Raw genomic sequence first — 7,430 nt, 5'->3', positions numbered from 1 at the left:
CTGGAGCTGCACTTGCGCCTGAAGTTCCAGATAAGGCAAGATGGGGCTCCTCTGGTGCTGCGGCCATGACTCAGGGCGCGCATCAGAGCCTTGCAGGCCACCTCCAGGCGCTCGGGTTAGGCAGGGCTGTGCTCGATACGCCCCATGCTTTCCTCCTAGCCGGGGACACAGTGACAAGCTGATGTCTCTTAAGACGAGTTTCTGAGACAGAGTTTCCGTAGTGTAGTGGTTATCACGTTCGCCTCACACGCGAAAGGTCCCCGGTTCGAAACCGGGCGGAAACAGACGCGTTCTTCTTTTTCCCCGGCTGGTTGATCTGGATCAGCGGTTCTTGACTCATTCCTGCCAGAACCCTGAGACTAGTTCAGCAGGCACCTTCGCAGACGTCGACCCTTTGAGTTTTTCGTTATATTTTCTGACACTGTAAATCTAAAACAATTTTGGCCACTTAAATGAAGTCAGAGATCCGATCCGGATCCCTGGACCAAGTTCTGACTCGGGGCGGTGTCCCCTGCTCAGGCTCCGGACACTTCAGCTGGGACCACAAGGGGCTGTCTCCTGCAGAGAATTTGCAAACCTGTATCAAAACCCAGCTATGTGCCTGACATTATCTCGCTTTAAGCTGACAGCGGGTACATTTACCCTGCAGTCCAGAGGAATGAACGGAACATCGTTGCAGAGCCAGTGTCCCAAGTCACGCTGCTCTCTCACCACTACCAGACCCACCCTTCCCATTTCTATTCTCGTTTTAAGCTGTTTCCATGCATTCAATACTAAAGTTCCCAGTCATGGAGATGCTTCCTCCTTCCCTCCTCTGAGTCTTTTCCCACAGGGAATCCTAAAGCCCTAAGGCCCAGGGTTCTGAATCAGGGGAAAACAATATACATTTTCTTTTAATTAAAAGTTATTTTCACACACATTCCTCCCACCCCCATTGGGCAGTTTGCACAGACACTTCTCCAAAGATAGAGGGATAGCAAATAATCATATCTAAATATATTCCACATCATTAATCATTAGGGAAATGCAAATTTAAAATACAATGAAATATCACTACACATCGTTTGCTCCTTGGAAGGAAAGCTATGACAAGCCTAGCTAGACAGCATATAAAAAGGCAGAACATCACTTTTCCAACAAAAGTCTGTATAGTAAAAGTTATAGTTTTTCTAGTAGTCATGTATGGATATGAGAGTTGTACCATAAAGAAGGCTGAGCACGGAAGAACTGATGCCTTCGAATTGTGCTCCTGGAGAAGACTCTTGAGAGTCCCTTGGACAGCAAGGAGGTCAACCCAGTCAATCCTAAAGGAAATCAGTCCTGAATATTCATTGGAAGGACTGTTGCTGAAGCTGAAATTCTAATACTTTGGTTGCCTGATTCGAAGAGCTGACTCATTGGAAAAGATCCGGGTGCTGGGAAAGATCGAAGGCAAGAGGAGAAGAAGCCAGCAGAGGATGAGATGGTTGGATAGCATCACGGACTCAATGGACATAAACCTGAGCAAAGGATGGGAAGGACAAGAGTGCCTGGTATGCTGCAGTCCATGGGGTCACAAAGAGTCAGACATGGCTTAGCAGCTCAACAGAACAACAAATCACTGCACATATAAAACAGTGCATATGATACCAGATGTCCAGAATGTGGAGGGACTGGAACACTCATACACTGCTGAGGGGAATGTAAAATGTCACATCCACCTAGGAAAACAGTTAACAATATCTTGGAAAGTTCAACTACAATGATATGATTCAGCCATTCTAATCCCAGGTATTTACAAGAGAAAATTAAATGTGTGTGCATTGAATTGTATATGAATATTCATAGTAGCTTTATTTATAACAGCCCAAAGCTGGAAACAATACAAATGTCACTCAACAGGTGAAGATAAATTATGATTACATCCAGAAAATGGAATGCTACTCAGGAAAAATTATTATTATTACTCTTATGCTGGGTGAAAATTTCAATCAAAAAGTGTTGTATGATTCCATTTATATAAAATTGTAGAAAATGAAAACTATAATGACAGAAAGCAGAGCAGTGATTGCTTGATAAGAGGAAAGAGAATGGCAGGCAATAAGTATTAGAAAGGGAAAATCAGGAAGGGGAAACAATGCCTTTGCCCACCTTAACTGTGGCAGGGCTGTCATTATGACTTTCACTGGCCCTAGACACTTTGATCTTCGTGGAACCTCTCATACAAAATAATGTTTAAGTATTAAAATATTAATGTTGAAATATTTCAGTTCAATCACTCAGTCGTGTCTGACTCTTTGTGAACCCACAGAGTGCAGCACGCCTGGCTCCCCTGCCCATCACCAATTCCCAGAGCTTCCTCAAACTCATCTCCATCGAGTCGGTGATGCCATCCCAACCATCTCATCCTCTGTCATCCCCTTCTTCTCCTACCTTCCATCTTTCCCAGCATCAGGGTCTTTTCCAATGAGTCAGTTCTTCCCATCAGGTGGCCAAAGTATAAGCGCTTCAGCTTCAGCATCAGTCCTTCCAATAATATTCCAGTGATTTCCTTTAGGATTGTCTGATATTTTTAATTTAAATTTTATCTATTAATATAGTTTATTTACACATACCACAGATAATTGACTATAGTATATGATTATATAATATATAATTTATTGATATAAGATATTATACAGCTGCTTTGATATAAGTGGGTAAAGAATCTGCCTGTAATGTAGGACACAGAACATGAAGCTTCCATCCTGGGTGGGGAAGATCCCCTGAAGGACATGGCAATGCACTCCAGTATTCTTGCCTGGAGAATCCTGTGCCCACAGAAACCTGGAGGGCTACAGTCCTTGGGGTCACAAAGAGTCAGACACACCTGAGCGACTGAGCATAGTACATTAATATTAGATAAAAACGTTTGTAAAATTTTATTATGTTCTTTTGAATTTAAATGAATTTTTTAAATTAAAATATTTTGAATTAAAGAGTGGACACATTTTTGCAGGGGTATGCTTACGGTACCTAATGGGCAAGTCAGCCCCCCGTTGTAAAGATGCATTCACAGATCTATACATTTTGGCAACACTTACCAACCTGTACATCTTGAATATGTTCGCTTTGTTGTGTGTCAAGGATGCCCTAATACAGCTATTAATACTTGTTTTTAAATTTCTCAGAAGAAAAAACACATTTATTGAGATCTGTTCTGGATACTCATACAAATACGTATTTTTGTTTCTTATTAAAATTTTTGTATGAAATTAAAGTATGTATTCACAACATTGAATAACTTGGGGGTGGACCTTGGGTACAGTGTTAGTCTCAATTCATTGCCCTTAATTCACATTAAGGTGCAAGACTATTCTCTTGCTTTATTTATGTCAATTTATCACTTTCTTTGATCCTATTCCCCACTTCCACCCCCTCTCTAATGTGTTTGTTATGTATTATGAATCTGTATGTACCCTCGTAGGCTGTGGAGTTGTGCCGTGTGTAACTGTTGCCTAATCTTGCCTATGTTTGTCACTTAGCATGTGACTCTGGGGTCTACCCAGGTTGCTGTATGCACTTTTAGTCTTTGTTTCTAGCTGATGTAAATAATTCCACAGTGGGTACCCACTCATTTTACTTTTCTTCCCCCATTATAGATACTGGATTGTGACCCACTCCAGTGGATGACAAACAATGCCATCATAGATTCTTTTTTCCTTTTTATTGTATGTGTGTGAGTGTGTGTGTGTGAGTGTGTGTGTGTGTGTGTGTGTGTGGTTCAGTCGTGTCCCACTCTTCGAAACTCCATAGACTGTAGCCTTCCAGGCTCCTCTATCCGTGGAATTCTGGAGTGGGTTCCCATTCTCTTCTCCATGGGAATCTTTCCAACCCGGGGATCGAAACCCAGTCCCCTACATTGCAGGCAGATTCTTTACCACTGAGCCACCAGGGAAGCCCAAATGCTATGTAAATAGCTGTAAATACAATATAAATTCCATGTAAATAGTTGCTGGCTTGTAGGAAATTCAAGTTTTGCTTTTGGGAATTTTCTGGAATTTTTTTTTCCAACTATTTTTGATTCTTGGTTAGTTCACTCCAAGAATGTGGGATGCATGGGTAAGGAGGGCCAACTGTATTGTTATAAAACTGCTTGTATTAGTGAGGATGCAGAGACTGCTTATTCTTTACAGCATTGGTTACAAAATTAGAATTTTCTTAAATGAGAAGGAATTGGTTAGTGGTTACCTCATACCAACGTGGTAAAGAGTTTAAGTTGTGCCTGTGATTTCCAGAGGCATAAGCAAGAAGTGACCAAGTCAAGTTAGTCTCCCTTGTTTTGCAAAATAAGATAAATTAAGCTGCTCAGGAAATTTTCAAAGCCAGTCTTCATTTGTTCTTTAATTTAACAATTTCCCCCCTTCCAGTTTTATTGAGAAATAGTTGACATACAGCACTGTATAAGTTTAAGGTGTACAGCATAATGACTTGACTTATATACATCATGAAATGATTACCATAATTAGTTTAATGAACATCCATTACCTCATATAGATACAAAATAACATAATGTTAAAATTATGTTTTTTCCCTTGTGATGAAAACTGTTAGAATTTACTATCTTAAGTAACTTTAATATGTAACATACAGTAGTATTAATTATACTTATCACATTGTACATTACATCCCTTATTGTTCAGTTGCTCAGTTGTGTCCGACTCTTTGTGACCCCATGGACTGCAGCATGCCCCACCCTGTCCTTCGCCATCTCCTGGAGCTTACTCAAACTCATGTCCATTGAGTCAGTGATGTCATCTAACTATCATGTCCTCTGTCATATCCTTCTCCTCCTGCCTTCAATCCTTCCCAGCATCAGGATCTTTTCTAATGAGTCTGCTCTTCACATCAGGTGGCCAAAGTATTGGAGCTTCAGCTTTAGCATCAGTCCTTCCAATGAATATTCAGGGTTGATTTCCTTTAGGATTGACTGGGTTGATCTCCTTGCAGTCCAAGGGACTCTCAAGAGTCTTCTTCAACAGCAAAATTCAAAGACATCAATTCTTCCATGCTCAGCCTTCTTTATGCTCCAACTCTCACATTCATACATGACTACTGGAAAAACCATACTTTTGAATAGACAGCTCTGTTGGCAAAGTGATGTCTCTGCCTTTTAATACACTGTCTAGGTTTGTCATAACTTTTCTTCCAAGGAGCAAGCATCTTTTAATTTCATGGCAGCAGTCACCATCTGCAGTGATTTTGGAGCCCAAGAAAATAAAGTCTCTCACTGTTTCCATTGTTTCTCCATCTATTTGCCATGAAGTGATAGGACCTGATGCCATGATCTTAGTTTTTTGAATGTTGAGTTTTAAGCCAGCTTTTTCATTCTCTTCTTTCTCCTTCATCAAGAAGCTGTTTAGTTCCTCATCGCTTTCTGCCATAAGGCTGGTGTCATCTGTGTATCTGAGGTTATTGATATTTCTCCCAGAAGTCTTGATTCTAGCTTGTGCTTCATCCAGCTCAGCATTTCTTATGATGTACTCTGCATATGAGTTAAATAAGCAGGGTGACAATATACAGCCTTGACATACTCCTTTCCCAATTTGGAACCAGTCTGTTATTCTATGTCCGGTTCTAACTGTTGCTTCTTGACCTGAGTATTGGTTTCTCAGGAGGCAGGTCAGGTGGTCTGGTATTCCCATCTCTTTCAGAATTTTCCACAGTTTGCTGTGATCCACACAGTCAAAGGCTTTAGTGTAGTCAATGAAACAGAAGTAGATGTTTTTCTGGAACTCTCTTGTTCTTTCCATGATTCAAGGGATGTTGGCAATTTGATCTCTGGTTCCTCTGCCTTATCTAAATCCAGCTTTCACATCTGAAAGTTCTCAGTTCATGTACTGTTGAAGACTTGCTTGGAGAATTTTGAGCATTACATTGCTAATATGTGAGATGAGTGCAATTGTGCGGTAGTTTGAACATTGTTTGGCATTGCCCTTCTTTGGGATTGGAAGGAAAACTGATCTTTTCCAGTCCTGTGGCCACTGCTGAGTTTTCCAAATTTGCTGGCATATTGAGTACAGCACTTTCAAAGCATCATCTTTTAGGATTTTAAATAGCTCAACTGGAATTCCATCCCCTCCACTACCTTTGTTCCTAGTGATGCTTCCTAAGGCCTGCTTGACTTTGCACTCCAGGATGTCTGGCTCTAGGTGAGTGATCACACCATCGTGGTTATCTGAGTCATGCTGATCTTTTTTGTATAGTTCTTCTGTGTACTCTTGCCACCTCTTTTTAATATCTTCTGCTTCAGTTAGGTCTATACTGTTTCTGTCTTTTATCGTGCCCATCTTTGCATGAAATGTTCCCTTGGTATGTCTAATTTTCTTGAAGAGATCTCTAGTCTTTCCCATTCTATTGTTTTCCTCTATTTCTTTGCATTGATCACTGAGGAAGGCTTTCTTATCTCTTCTTGCTATTCTTTGGAACTCTGCATTCAGATAGGTGTATCTTTCCTTTTCTCCTTTGCCTTTTGCTTCTCTTCTTTTCTCTCTATTTGTAAGGCCTCCTCAGACAACCATTTTGCCTTTTTGCATTTCTTTTTCTTGGGGATGGTTTTGATCACCGCTTCCTGTACAATGTCACGAACCTCCATCCATAGTTCTTCAGGCACTCTGTCTATCAGATCTAATCCCTTGAATCTATCTGTCACTTCCACTGTATAATTTTAAGGGATTTGATTTAGGTCATACCTGAATGGCCTAGTGGTTTTCCCTACTTTCTTCAATTTAAGTCTGAATTTTGCAATAAGGAGTTCATGATCTGAGCCATAGTCATTTCCCAGTCTTGTTTTTGCTGACTGTATAGAGTTTCTCAATCTTCAACTGCAAAGAATATAATCAATCTGATTTCAGTATTGACCATCTGGTGATGTCCATGTGTATTAATTATATTTATCATATTGCACATTATGTCCCTAGTACTTATTTAACTTATAACTGGAAGTTTGTGCCCTTTGACCATCTTCATCCAATTCTGCCTCTCCCTAGACTGCAAATCTAGTATTTTGCTTTCTCTTTAAGTTACTTTTTGAAAAATGTTATTTATAGTTTTTTTTTTTTACGCCAGGAGGTATGGCACGTGGGATCTTAGTTTCCCAATCAGGGATGGAACCTGTGGGCCCTGTATTGGAAGGGTGGAGTCTTAACCATTGACCCACCAGGGAAGTCCCTGATCTTTTTTTCTATTAGTTTGCTTGTTTTTGAGGTATATTTGATATACAATACTATGTTAGTTCCTGATGCACAACATATTCAGTATTTCTATACACTTCAAAGTGATTACCATCTGTCACTATACTAAGATACTACATTGTCATTTACTATATTCTGCACACTGAGCAAGCACAAGCACCATACTGTATATTTACACTCCTAATTCATTTACTTTGTAATTGGAAGTTTGTACCACTT

The 7,430-nt window shown here is 40.2% G+C and overlaps 1 non-coding gene across 1 annotated transcript; it reads left to right on the top strand.

The window, feature by feature from the left end:
• Nucleotides 1-211: 211 nt before the first annotated feature.
• Nucleotides 212-284, top strand: TRNAV-CAC (transfer RNA valine (anticodon CAC)). The gene has a single exon. It is a non-coding gene; the product is annotated as a tRNA-Val (tRNA).
• Nucleotides 285-7,430: the final 7,146 nt, after the last annotated feature.

This window comes from Bos mutus, chromosome 3 (genome assembly GCF_027580195.1).
Source record: "Bos mutus isolate GX-2022 chromosome 3, NWIPB_WYAK_1.1, whole genome shotgun sequence".
Lineage (NCBI taxonomy): Eukaryota > Metazoa > Chordata > Mammalia > Artiodactyla > Bovidae > Bos > Bos mutus.
Note: the sequence above shows the minus strand (reverse complement) of the source record. Positions and strands in the feature narration are given on the sequence as shown.